Here is a 14,484-nt window from a genome sequence, read left to right as displayed (position 1 = left end):
TGAAGCGTCTTCCCACTACATTTTGGCCTGCATAGTTCCTGATAAGAAATCAGCTGTCACCTATGTCTTCTTCCCTGTGAAGGCTGTGTTTGTGTATTTAAAACTCTTATCACCAAGTTTCAGAAGTTTAGCTATGGCTTATCTTGTAGTGATTTAATTTGTTGCTTCTGCTTGGAGTTATTTTGATTCTTGGATCTACAGGTTTATAGGTTGTATTGGAATCACTTTAGCTATTCTTTTTAAAAATGTATGTGTGCTCTTTATAAAAGTTTTAAGTCTTTCCTTATGGAATTACAATTATGTATATTAGATTGTTTTAAAGTCACAAATGTTCCAATTTTCTGCAGCTCTTTTTTCTTTGTGTACCTTATTTTGCATAGTTGATATTGGTATGATTTTTTTATTTAATTTTCAATGATGCTTCTTATACAGTGTCCTATTTATCGTTACTATCTCACATAGTCTGTATTTAAAATATTACATTTTCATCCCTATAAGAATTTCTATTTGGATTTTCTTTCCCTAATTTCCATGTTTTCCTTTACAACTTAGCCTGCTTATAATACCTAAAATAACTACTTTTAAGATTCTTTTTGCTCTATCATTACTAATGTTTTTTCTCCTAATTATGTGCTACAGTTTCTAACATTTTTGTATGTCTAATACCTTTTAACTGGATACCTATGAATTTTACTGCTATGTAGTTAATGTTCTTGTTGGTCACTGAATTTTGTTGTATTTCTTTAAAGACTGCTGAAGTTGTTCTGGTGTGTATTTAGATAATTTGCGCATCAATTATATCCTTCTAGGGCTTGCCTTTAAGGTTAGTTATTTTAAAATTAATTCTACTCCATTACTAATGCATGGCCCCTTCTCAGAGAGCACAGATCTGAGTTCCCGTTTGTGCAATGTCTGAACACTATTGTTTTGCATACTTTGTCTGGTTTTCTACTTGTTTATGGTAGCAAAGCAATGCTCATGGCAGATTTTTCAGGTATTTTTCTTTTTTTTGGTTGCTATAGCCAACTATCCAAAAATGGGTGGCTTATCAGAAACAATTGATTTTTCTTGTCTGGAGTCCACAACAAGGAGCCCACAGGTGTGTTCTTTGTGAAGGTCACCTTTCGAGCTATTTATGAATAATTCATAATCCAAATCAGTCTTTGCCAGTCGTAGTTACTTATCTTACTTTTACGAACTGTACGGAAGTGTTAATACGATGCTGGGGAATCCACTGGGGCCTTGGAGAAGGCTTAGACAAAGGACACCGGTCACTTGGGCTTTGTTCGTCTTCCCTTATTCTGCCCCTGACTTCATCATTGGTGTTTGTAAAGAAAGTTTATGTCACATGTAGACTCAAAGATTGGAGATTCTTTTTTTACACAGTTATAATCTTAGGCTGGAAATTTTATTTATTAAGCACTGAAAATGAGAATCAGAAAACATTCTTTATGCAGCTCTTTTCCAGACATCTGATACTGATAGAAAGCACCTCATTGCTCGGTTTCTTTCTGAGTTCCTTCATCTTTCTGAAAAAGTTAAGTGTGTAAAGGGTTAGATGAAGAAAAAACAAGCCCACTTAGTGTCTGATCATTTTAGAAGAAATAGAAGTCAGGCAACATTTTTTATTGACACTCACGAAGCATTTGATTTCACTTTTGTTCTTAGCGAGGGGCATGGTCTGTTTATTGTGTCCCCCATGCCCTGGCTCTCTTCTTAGGAAAAATAAAGTAACCTGGTTTGTGTCAATGCTTCCCCCTTTCTTACGCCTTTATTAGATTTTACGGCAGGTATTCAATTTCTAACGGCTTTGCTATCCACTGTTAATAATTTTTCTTTTAGAAAATGATTAGAATGAAACTATTTTCACCAATTGTTTTGTTCTTTTAACAATTACCTTATCTTCGTGACAGTCCCTGTTTCACAGGCGGTAGTTCAATGTCTCAGTCAGAACAAAAGAAACTCTCTGTACACCGACTACAACACTCAGACTGTCACAATGTCTGCCTGCTATTAGGATGTTTAAAGTATTTTTCCTGTTTTAAATGTTCATTCCTGTTCTGAATTGTTTGAGAGAATAAATTTATACACAAACATGTGCTTCCGGATTGTAGGTAATCAGAGTATATTGACTGATGTCAGTAAGTGTCTCACAAAGGAACTCACAAGGGGCAGTATACCTTTCCAAAGTGTAAGATTTACATCTGTGAAAAGAATTAAAGGACACTAAATGATTTCAGAGATATTCATGACCTCAAGTAAGAATTCTAAAACTTAAATTGGGCTTTAAGTTGAGTGGGTTGAAGGGACAGTTAGGTGCAGCAAAACCAAACAGGACAAAAATCTAATGGGTAAAGCAAGGTAGGCACCAAGAATCACCTGTTAAGTCAATGACATGTATCAAAAAATGTATCCTGAGCGTCTGGTTAATGAAAAGATACAAAGATAAAGGATGAATGGTCTTCGTCCTCATGCACCAAGAAGTTAATCTGTCAATGAGAAAGGAAGGTGAGATAACTGCTACAACAGAATTTGTATCATAACCTTTCTTTAAAGGTTGCCTGTACAACTGACTGTAGTCAGAAAGATCCACGTTTAAAATGTAACTCTCCCTCTCCCTAACTGTGTAACCTAGAGCCTTGTTTTAGTCATGGTTCCATCTGTGTCTTCTACCATAGGTCATGGATACAATCAGAAGTTCTCCACCAGCTTGTTCATTCCCACTATCTCAGGAAACATTTTGCTTCCATCGTTGTGTGAATGGAGCCTGGGCTACCTTTTCCAGCCACAGGCTTTGAATTTTGTTACTCCACGATTACAGTGATGGTTACTGGGCTCCAGTTCTTGCTGTCTGTTGAGTGGTATTAGTGTCCTGCCTCATCGCCTGAACATTCTCAACATTTCAGGGATTAAAGATGTAATACACATCAGAACTGAGTTTCGGTGCTGGGCATAGTGGCTCAAGCCTGAAATCCTTGTACTCAAGAGACTGAGGTGGGAGATTTTCGTGAGTTCAAGGCTAGCCTGGATTACAGGGTAAGACTCTATCATCAAAACCAAAAATGGAACTCTCTCAAAGAACAAAAAAGAAAATGTTTGAAGTGAGAATGTCATGAATCTAAATCAAAGATAAGAACACTTAGGGACCAGAAAAGGAATCCATATGGCTATTTTAGTTGCTTTTAACTATTTTAGTTGCTTTTCATTGCTATGACAAAATTTCTCAAGAAGCTATGTAAGAGAGGAAAGACTTCTTCAGGCTCCCATTTCCAGAAATTTCAGACCATTGTTGACTGGCACCATTGCCCAGTGCCTGTGGCAAGGCAGAAACATCACGGCATCAAGGCATTCTGGTGAGAAGCTGCTTGCTGCATGACCACTAGGAGCTAGAGCGAGAAGGGGGACAGTGACAAAACCAACCATTTCAAGGCACACTCCTAGTGACCTCATTCCGCCCACTCACTTCTTAGTTCCTCCCGTCTCCTAGTAACACCATCATTTTAAGACTCCATCATTGTTTAGATAACAGCCCTTCTGGTCCAGCCACCATTCAATAATGCCATCATCTGGGAAATCCTCTAACAGGTAAACCTTGATTTGGGCCTGGCCCTGGGGTAAGGTGGCACTTTGTACTTAAACCATAATAGCTGGAGTGAAAGGTTTACGTGATTCAAAGCTGAGAAGTATGATTTAGCCTTGTATTAGTCTGGGTTTTCTAGAGAAACAACTTATAGGATGAATATCTATCTATCTATCTATCTATCTATCTATCTATCTATCTATCTATCTACCTACCTACCTACCTATGTACCTACCTATCTATCCATTTAGCTATATAAAGGGGACTTATTAGAATGACTTACAGGCTGTGGTCTAGCTAATCCAACAATAGCTGGCTATGAATAGAAGGTCTAAAAATCCAGAAGTTGCTAAGTCCAAAGGCTGGACTTCAGATATACGCTGGAATCCCAAAGAAGTAGGCTCTGATGCTTGCTGTGGAATGGCATTCTGTATGCTGTGAATGTGTGTTGCTATGATTGGTTGATAAATAAAATGCTGATTGGCCAGTAGCCAGGCAGGAAGTATAGGTGGGGCAAGCAGACAAGGAGAATTCTGGGAAGAGGAAGGCTGAATCGCCAGTCAGACACAGAGGAAGCAAGATGTCAAGGCAGAACTGAGAAAAGGTACCAAGCCATGTGGCTAAACATAGATAAGAATTATGGGTTAATTTAAGTGTTAAGAGCTAATCAGTAATAAGCCTGAGCTAATGGTCAAGCAGTTATAATTAACATAAGCCTCTGTGTGTTTACTTGGGGGATGTGAGTGGGAGAGATTTGTCCTGACTGCTGGCTGGCTGGGACACAGGAAAACTTCCAACTACAGAAGCTCCTGAAGGAATGGACTTGCTATCAAGGTGAGAGCAAGCAGGCAAAGAGAAAAACCTTCCTTCTTCCATATCCTTATATAGGCTTCCAGCAGAAGGTGTGGCCCAGATTAAAGGTGTGTCTTCCCACCTCAAGATCTGGGATTAAAGGCAGGTTTGTTTTGGTTTTTTTCCCAGATCAAAATATCTGGATTAAAGGTGTGTCTTCCTACCTCAAAGATCTGGATTAGAAGTGGATCTTCCTACTTCAAATTAAGCAAACAATTCCTCACAGGTGTGCCTTCTATTTTAGGGTTTTATTTAATTCCAGATGTAGTCAAGTTGACAAGAATAGCCATCACAAGCCTAGATCTTTTTTCATAAAAATGTGTACATGTATGCATTTGTATGAGGAGAAGTTTCCATGGTATAATACTTTGTTTAAGTAAAATTAAAGTAAGGTCAGTGAGATGGTTCAGCAAGACAAAAGTACTTGCCAACAAGCCTGACATCCTAAGTTTGATCCCTGGGACCCATAAGGTGGGAAGAGAGAAGTGACTCCTGTATGTTGTCCTTTGACTTGCATGGATGCTTTATGGCATATGTGCCTCTCTGCCATACACACTAAATAAATAAATGAATGAATAACATATTTAAATTTTTAAATTGAAAAAATAAGAGTAGCAACTATCTAACAGCTAAGAGGAAGTTTAATAACAATCTTCCAATTTAATCTACATAGATCATTTTCTACCCAGACACTCCTCACTTCTTTACTGCAGATTGTTACAAAGAAAGTAGACTGTGGAGGTAGAAAGTGATCCAGTGGGAGGGATCAAGTCTGCTGCTTGAAGCGTGGTGTGGACCTCACTAAGAAATGTGCACAGAAGACAACATTTGAGGGAGAGCAAGCAGGCTAGTGTAGATACGGGGAGCCAGGGAAAGGGGGAGTAGCAAGAAACGAGGCCAGAGAGCTGGGGTGAAGTGGCAGAGCATGCAGGGCCTTAGGCTGCGGAAGAGATTTTGCACATTTGTGTCCCGTGAAATGGCTTCGGGAGCAAAGACTCCTCCTCACATTCAAGTATCCCCTAACCAAGATGTCACAACACCCTCTTAGTCAATTAAGGAGAACAGTTTGTAACCTGCCTTATTTTCTGAGTGCAGATGATTCTGTGAGATTACCAATAATTCAGTCTCGGGAAAGGAAGAGTTGTCTGGTGACATGACAAGGACTGTGGTTAGCAGAGTTCTTGGAACAGCTTGACAGTTTCTCAGGTTTCTGTCTTTCACCTCTCTAAAGTGATTGGCAAAAATTTTTAGCAAAAAACCGCTGGTAATTTTTTAAGATGAGGGTGTATTATTGATACTATTCAAGTATCACAGCACTTGTTCTATTAGCTGTTCAATCACATATCCAACAAACACCTACTTTTGTACCTATTGTATTCCAAGAAACATGTGAAGTATTGACAACACAGAGATATGTAAATGGCTCCTTCCAAGTTCACAGTCAAGTGAATCAGATTCAGAAATAGTTACGGGATGATGTATCAGGTACCTGGTGTGTAGCAGATACACAGTTGAATAGTGATGGTGACGGCAAGAATGCTGTACTCTGTCTGAGTCAGAATGGGAGCAAGAATTCATGTTTGATCATCAGCTCCACAAGGAGCTATTTATTTTCTTCTTTCCTGGATTTAATACAGAATACAGCAAATGATTGATGTTCAGTAAAGTTTTTGTTTTTTTGGTTTATTTGTTTTTCTGTTTGTTTGTTTGTTTGTTTGAGACAAGGTTTCTCCGTGTAACAGCCCCAGCTTTTCTGGAACTTACTTTTTAGATCAGGTTGGCCTCAAACTCACAAAACTCTGTCTACCTCTGCTTTCTGAGTACTGGTATTAAAGGCGTGCACCACCACCGCTCAGCTAATGCTCGGTAAAATTGTATTGCCTGAATGAATGAGATATTGTATAGAGTGAAGTGGGCATAAGATTTGTTTGGGAGGCGGGTCACACTATCGGCAAGTGGAAGAACATGTACAAACTGAATGATGGTGTGGAGCTGTGCCGTTCTGTCGTAGCAATACGATTTCCACTCAGTAGGTTTGCTTAAACACCTATATTTTTAACACAGAAAGGCCTCTGTTTTCCCAGCTCCTTTTACTGGTATGTTTACAAGCAAAAACAACTCTGCAATCAGCACAGATAGCATTGTCCTCACAATAGGAAGATCGATTCCCTAGAGTAAACCCAGTAGGAAAGAATGATTACAGATTTTGCCACGCAATAAAATGGAGTATCTTTTTCATTCATTGTTACACTTCAGCCTTCATCAGGTATAACAAACTCTGGAAGTGATTTCTACTGAATGACAAAGGAAATGGAACAAAAATTCATTTAAAACTGGTTCACACCAGCTCTGTGGCATGTACTATTAACAGCTAAGATCAAGTCACAAAACATTATTTTGAGGAGAAAGGGTTTAGTGAACCCTAGAAATTGAGTTTGATTTATGCCAGCAAATCTGCCTTTTCACTGCTTGAGATTTCTAAGGAAGAAAGCCACAGTTCTTACCAAATGGTTTCTAAGGAAACCCCTTAGCCTACAGCCTTGGAAAACAATTCGGTTGTTAATGAGCGCTCCTTCTCACGGTGGGAAAGTGTGGACTAAAAGAAAAGCCTCCTAGACTGGGTAGGCAATCTGAAATGTTCGCTCTTCTACAGTCACCTTTATGAAATCTCTACCCCGAGTAAACATTTTGAGGTCCTGTTCCACAGTTGTTCTTACTCGTAGTATACTTTCCTAAGGAAGCTAGGGCAGCAGGAACGCATTCCCACTGACAATGAGCTTGCAAATGGATTCAAACAACTCGCATTCCAGACTCTGGCCACTCCATTGAGGTTTTCGGTCGGTTTTGGAATCCAGCATTGTAGGGTTTACATATACTATTGAATTATAAATATTAATTTCATTTGCATAAAATATATCTGAAAATCCTAGACAGCATTATTTGTCATTAATGCTGGTTTTAAAATGTATTCCGAAGTGTCCAGTAAGTTATCTTCATTTTACTTCAAGTTCCTCCCCCAAATGAATTGCAGTTTTAACTACGATTCTTTTATAGTAACTTCAAGATGCCTTTAAATATATAATAAAACAGTCTCGTAGTTAAAAGACAGATGCTAGTTACTCTCAATTCTCACTGAAGTCGGATTTCCAAAAGCCCTTCCTGCATTTTCTTGATAATCATTTGGTAATGAAAGCAAAGGAAATTCATTCACAAATTTCAGTAGAATTTTCCTCTCAAGCTTTATTCAGAAACATGAAAGAATAAACGCTAGGAGCCAAAAGAAAGTGACCATTCCAAACTCAGAAGAAAATATTTAGAAATCTTTCTTGCCCTGGGATGCTGTCCATTTTCAAGTCTTTGTCAAAACATAACAGTCAGTGGTTGAGTCTCTTGGAAACCTCTGCGGGCATCACTCCGTCCATAGCTGCCATCAGTCCATCTGTCCCCAAATATGTTTTCTGCTTTAGACTTCTGTGCCGAGGAGAGCTGCCAAGATTCTTCTTGTCCTCACTGGTTCTCCTCATGTGACCCCTCCCTCCTCTCTCTCTCTCTCTCTCCACTTGTCTTTGAACTTCCTCCTCTGTGGATAACTGCTTTCATTTGTAGCTGCTTTGGATTGAGGGAAAGCTGTGCCCAGGACAATAAGAAAACAAGAAGGACTGCGAGTGCTTCGCATGTGTGGCAGCTCTCTTGCTGTCCACTGTGGGTCTTCTCGTCCTTCGGGTAGGAGACTAAGAGGGGACCCGCTGCTGGAGACTGGCCCTGAGAGGTTTCTGTCCCTCACCCTACAATCAACATGTTCAAAACCCATTTGTTTTGAAAGAGAACATGTATTTGCTTTGGTCAGACATATGCTACTGCCAATATTTCAAAGCTAACAAGAGTAGTTTGGTTGGTTTTTCAGACAGGTTCTCACTATGCAGCCCAAACTACATTGTAATCCCCTCACATCTGCCTCATCAGTGTGGAGGTTACAATCACACATCGCCACCCTGGCTTACAATAATAATTTAGATGATAGTTTTATTGGGACATTAAAGAGGGAGGGATTCTGACCTTTTCTCCCTCGTTCCTTAGAATACACAAAAATCAGAGGGCAGAAAACTCTCTAGTCAATGTTTTCAGAGTGATATACTATAGATATGTCGTCTGTACACAAGAATAATTCATAAATATTGGTTCATGAAAAGAAAGAAGAAAGCATGTTTTCTGAATCAAAATAACAGCAAAAATTTTACTTCATAGCTACTGGTGTCATTCCACATTGCTTGATGGCTGGGGTTGAGGAAGATCTTTCTAGAGCAGATTCAAAGGAGAAGTAAATTCTGCCTCTGTGGAGAAAATTTCAGTATAGGTTGACTGAGGATGACGTCTGAATGATGAGCCCACAGCAGAAATGGACTTTATCCCTCAGCACATTGACCTTCTTCCTTATCTCTCCTTCCCTTGCCCACACTCTCTACCATAGGGTGGCTTTCCAGAGAAAATGGCAATCTAAGGGGACAACCCTGTGTCAGACTTAGATGCTGGTCTTTGCTTATGGTACCCAGTCTGCATCTCACACGGATTCGTCCAGGGCTGCCTGAAGAAGTGGTCCAGGTAAATATTTGCCCTTGTCGGAATACGTTAATTCTGTTAGAAGTGTCAAACAGTTAAAGGGCCAAACCACATAAGAGCTATAAACAAATCCACAAGGAAAGAAGAAAAGGCACCAGACCAGCAAGATGGCTGAGTGGGTACAGGATCTTCCTGCCAAACCTGAAGACCTGGGTTTTATCCCCAGTACTCACACAGTAGAAGGAGAGAATTGACTCCTGTAAGTAGTCCTCTGATTTCCACATGCATGCTATGATACGTGTATATGTGTGCAACATACATACACACAAATTAAAATAAAAAAGGTCACCACTGTTTACCGAGTCCATGTGAGGAAGATGTTCACATTGTCTTACCCTACAGAAAATTAACAATAATTAGTCTTGAGATAAATTGAATTCAGTGTCCTAGTTAATTGAGTCCTGTGTGCTAGCCTCTCCAACACTCACTGAATACAAAGAGCTCTCTTGCCTGTGGAAAGGCCATAGAGCTGACTAGTGACAACCTCTGTGAATTAGGAGGTTTCAGAAGATCCAGGTGTGTGGTGTGGGCAGTGCTGCTTTCTGAGGTAACAGACCTCCAGTGAGAGCCCTGTTCACTGGCAAAGCATCAAGTTTTGATGGTAAATAAGACACAAGACCTGCCATCCACAGGGTCCCAGTCTAGCCAAGGGGAGAGACATACACAAGAGAAATCACAGCACGATTTTACGGAAAGGAAACAAAAAGGTTCTTTGTGAAACAGTTTCTGACATTGAAGAACCTTGCCAGTTACATGGTAACACAGTTACATGGTAACACAGTTACATGGTAAGTTTAGCAGACTCCAGGTTTTTCATGACTGAGAAGAGAAGATAACAGAGAGGGTAAATGCGACCAAAGTACCTTATGTGCTTGTGTGGAACTTGCACAGTGGCAGCCATTATGTACAATTAACACATCATAATCAAGTCTTTCAAATAATGCTAACTATCTTCTTTCTCATTATTGCCTTTTCTTTTCCTATGTCAGTGCCCTCATGTCAGACACCGGTATCAAAATGAAGCCCATCCAAATCCCTTTTTACACATCTCAGTACTAGCAAATGCCAGTTTGTATTCTAGGTGAAATGCGATGTCTGCGTGTGACACCATCATCTCGTCCATTCTCGCCTGCTTCCTAACGATCACATGTGGTGCTGAACATGAGAACGCTAACAGCTGAAAGATGGCGGCTTTCTGTTCCCTGTCCTCATTTTCATCCCAGATGCTTGGCTCTTTCAGAAGTAAGTCCTGAATGACGTGAAGCTTTCTTCTGTATCGTTACAGAAGGTCTTGTATTTCAGCCAAGTGTGCTTTAGTGAGTTCTGTTCTGCTCAGCACTGTTGCCATTTGGGGCTGGATCACTCTTCCTTTCTGGAAAGCCCTCCTGTGCTTTATAGGATTGGGGTCCGTATCTTTGGTTTCTGTCTACTAGGTCAGAGCAACCCTAGAGGTGTGGCAACCAAAAATATCTCCCCACCCTGTCAAATATTCCTGGAGTGAAATCGTCCCCAGTGGATCACGACTTTAAGCTAATGACGTCACGCGACGTGACTAAGACGTGGGCTTCTGCTGCATGTGTGGCTTGAACCTCCCGGGCCCTTTAACGTGCTCGATGCACACTGTGTGCCGAGTGCGAGAAGAATCACAGGGAGTGAGGTGGTCCTCACCTTGACGTAACGTGTCGCGGGTGGAGGTCAGAGAACTCAAGAGCATCAGTTCCCTCTCTCTGCTCTCCTGGGACCAGACTCAGGTGGGACTCAGTGCTCCGCGTTTCCTACATATCTGTAATAAATGTACAAAACGAGGTAGTATTGTGTTCTCAAAATCCCTCCAAGCAATGGGAAAGTCTTTATGATTTTCTTTAAACTTTTTTTTTTTTTCAAAAAACTGATTCTTCTACAGAGGATAGATAGGAAGGTGTTGTTTTCTTTTACTGGTGTGGTATTTAACTATTTTCATGTTTGATTTCTTTCTCTATATCCTTCATAAACCACCACTTGTGCTGTGAGTTTCGGGGATATTACCAGCACCTGCCTGTGTGCAGAGAGCTCGTACTGTTTGAGCAGCTGTTCACACTTGGAACATTTTTTTTAAGCCTGTTCAGTTTTAAAAGAACAATTGTTGACAAAATAGATCTCACTATTGTGTAACTGAAGCAACTCCTAATTGTTCATCTTACCACTGTCAATATATAAACACCTTAAAAAAATAAAAAGTAATTATTCCAGATCCTGTAACATAGAGGTTTTTAACCAGTGGGTCATAACCCCTTTGGAGATCAAATGACCCTTTCACAGGGGTCACCTAAAACCACTGGAAAACACAGATATTTACATTATGATTCAGAACAGTAGGAAAACACAGATATTTACATTATGATTCAGAACAGTAGCAAAATTACAGTTATGAAGTAGCAACAAAAATAATTTTATGGTTGGGGGTCCCCACAACATGAGGGAATGTATGAGAGGGTCAGAGCATTGGGAAGGTTGAGAACCACCTTATGCTTTCTTTAAACGCTTGAGAACAGCGTTATGCTTTCTTTAAAATTGAATACAACTAAGAATTACAGTGAAGACGCATGTAATCCCAGGACTTAGAAAGTGTAGACAAAAGGATTGTGAGTTGAGTCCAATCTGGACCACATAGTAAGTGTAGAGTACACTAGAGTACTTAGGGAGACTCTGTCTCAGATAGAGAGACAGGTAGGTAGATATATAGGTATGGCAAGATACAATTTATAGCATTGATATTACCTTTGAGCTGACAGGGTACCGTGCAACTTAGCACACACTAATAAAAATAACTACTTTCCAGGAATATCTCATTGCCCTGGCATTTATCTAGACCTGTGTGTATGTTTCCTGTGTTTGCTAGTAAAGGAGCTTTAGGAAGATACATAGTTACTTTTAATTTTAGTATTAGAGTTCTAGTCTGTGAAAATTTTATTTTTCAACTTTGGCATTGTTTCTGTATACTTATAGGTGTATATATGTGTAATTTTATTTCAACTCACTTTGTATTGAGTGGTTGCTAAATGAAAGGAGCCATGCAAAGCACTTTTCATACATCATGTATTTAGTGTAAGAACTCATGAAAGGTTACATAGTGAGAGGCTTGAAGGATGGCTCGGCAGTTAAGAGGATCCTCGCTACTTCCGGAGGACCTGAGTTTGGTTCTCACACACATCAGGCAGGTCCTAACTACCTGCAACTCTAGCCCCAGGGGACCAAACACCCTCTTCTGGTCTCTTTAACCACCTACCTACACACACACACACACACACACACACACACACACACACACACACACACAGAGGCTGACTTTGCATCCATTATGTTTTTGTTATTTTTTTTTCCTTTCATTTCCCTTTTTTGACTCAAAGCCTCACTATGTAGCTTTGGCTGGCCTTGAGCTCACAGACCATTCCTTCTTCTGCGCACTGGAATTAAGGGCCTGCACCACCTGGCCTGGCTTCATGTTCTTGCAGCTAATGACGACAGCATGCGGCTCTGTTGACAGTGTATTCAGCATCGAATTTAACACCAAAAGAAAGGTATGTTTGTTGCCTAAGCTCTCTGCTGCTTGAAAGATTCAGTTCAGACATTTTGATTTTGTATTCAGAAGACAATGCATGAGTTTTTGTTTGAAACAAAATCTAATGATATTTCTTAATCTATTCTGGTGAGAAGGGCAAATGAAAATTTCTCTGATTTCCAAAACTTAAAAGAGAATCCCCCCTCAACCTGTGCTTCACCTCCAAATTAGAAAGAAAAGGCTGGAAAGAGGGCTCAGCTGGTGAAGTGTTGCTCCACACGCATATGGATCTGATTTTAGATACCCAGCACCCATTTAAAAACCCAGATGCAGTGATGTGCCCTTGTAACCCCAGTTCTGGAAAAGGGAGAGACTGGAGTTCACTAGAGTTCAATGGCCAACCAAGCTAGCCAAACTGATGAGCTCCATCCAGGTCCAGTGAAAGACACTGCTTCAAAAGTGATTGAGGAAGACACCCAACATTGACCTCTGGTCTCCATGCCACACACATGTGCATGCACACATAGACACACACACATATCACACACACAGTAAATAAAGAGACAGATGCATATTCCAGCGTTGTTGAAATGATAATCATGATTCTAAACTGATCATATTTTAAGTAGTTGAACAAGTTTACTCTAGTTTTGGTTTTATAACTTATGAAACCATATGGCTAAATCAGATATAATTGAAAATTTGAAAAGGGGACTATTTTAAAACAGCATACTTGTATAACAAAAACTGTCTTGAGATAATTTCCCACACATTTTACACTGTAATGATTATGGGGTGTTCCCAGGCAGGATCAACTTGTTTTCCTCCATTGCTGGGGCTTGTCTTACAATTTGCTCATTCTGGGAGCTAATTTATGTAAAAATATTTACATGTGAGTGTGAGAAAGAAGAGAAGTAAATCATAGTCTAGGGAAAACATGCTTTATGAATACTCAGACTTGGAAACCAGAAGTTTGCAGTGAATTTAGTTGAGGTGCTTGGGGGAGGGTGACGAGCTGATGATGTTAGTATTATTTTCATTGTTCCCATCTTACAGGTGAGGAAAATGAAGCAGAGAGAACTGAAATAGCTCTCCCAAGACTGTGAGGCTGAGAAGTGCCTGGGGGTCTTGAAGTCCAGCACCAATCCTGTAGATCACTGTTCTGACTTCCTGCTGCCTAAATCGGACAAGTCAAAAGATTCCCGGGGAATTTTACATGCAAAGGACACTTTATGTTGCAGCCAGAGCTTCAAATATGTTATGACTTAGCTAGACACTGGGACAGAAGGTGATCTGTAAGTTGAAGGTGGCATTTTCTCTGCCAGATAATTTCTCCCCATAGCCTGTTACACGAATTCCTAATAGGTCTTATAATAAAAATCCCAGAGTCAGATATTGCGGTGAATGCTGAAAGATCAGAGGAAACAAAGGAACAAGCCACAGCCATGTCTCACCTTGCCAACTCCATGAATCCTCTGACTGAATGTCTCTGAGTCCTCAGCCAAAAGGGGGTCCAGCCGAAAAGAGCTTCAGCCGAAAAGCCTAGTTCCTGTCTCCTCATGCCCTACATACCTTTCTCCGTCCAGCCATATCACTTCCTTCCTAGTGCTGGGATTAAAGGCGTGTGACTCCACTGCCTGGCTCTGTTTCTCTCCTAGACTGAGTCAATCTCATGTAGTCCAGGGTGGCTTTGAACTCACAGAGATCCAGACAGATCTGCCTCCTAAGTGCTAGGATTAAAGGTGTGTGCCACCACTGCCTGGCATCTATGTTTAATTTAGTGGCTTGTTCTGTTCTCTGATCTTCAGCCAAATTTTATTAGGGTACACAATCTATCACCACAGCAGCCTAGCACATTTCTCTGTGGCCAAGATGAGTGTTGCTAAGTGTCTGTTTT

The 14,484-nt window shown here is 40.3% G+C and overlaps 1 long non-coding RNA gene across 1 annotated transcript; it reads left to right on the top strand.

Annotated features, from left to right (window-relative positions):
* Nucleotides 1-7,634: 7,634 nt before the first annotated feature.
* Nucleotides 7,635-14,220, top strand: LOC128106441 (uncharacterized). The gene is made up of 5 exons (XR_008216709.1): nucleotides 7,635-8,155; nucleotides 8,901-9,031; nucleotides 10,131-10,291; nucleotides 12,436-12,606; nucleotides 13,644-14,220. It is a non-coding gene; the product is annotated as an uncharacterized LOC128106441 (long non-coding RNA).
* Nucleotides 14,221-14,484: the final 264 nt, after the last annotated feature.

This window comes from Peromyscus californicus, unplaced genomic scaffold, assembly GCF_007827085.1.
Source record: "Peromyscus californicus insignis strain IS unplaced genomic scaffold, ASM782708v3 Scaffold_9__1_contigs__length_137607984, whole genome shotgun sequence".
Lineage (NCBI taxonomy): Eukaryota > Metazoa > Chordata > Mammalia > Rodentia > Cricetidae > Peromyscus > Peromyscus californicus.
This window is presented reverse-complemented; position numbering and strand designations above follow the sequence as displayed.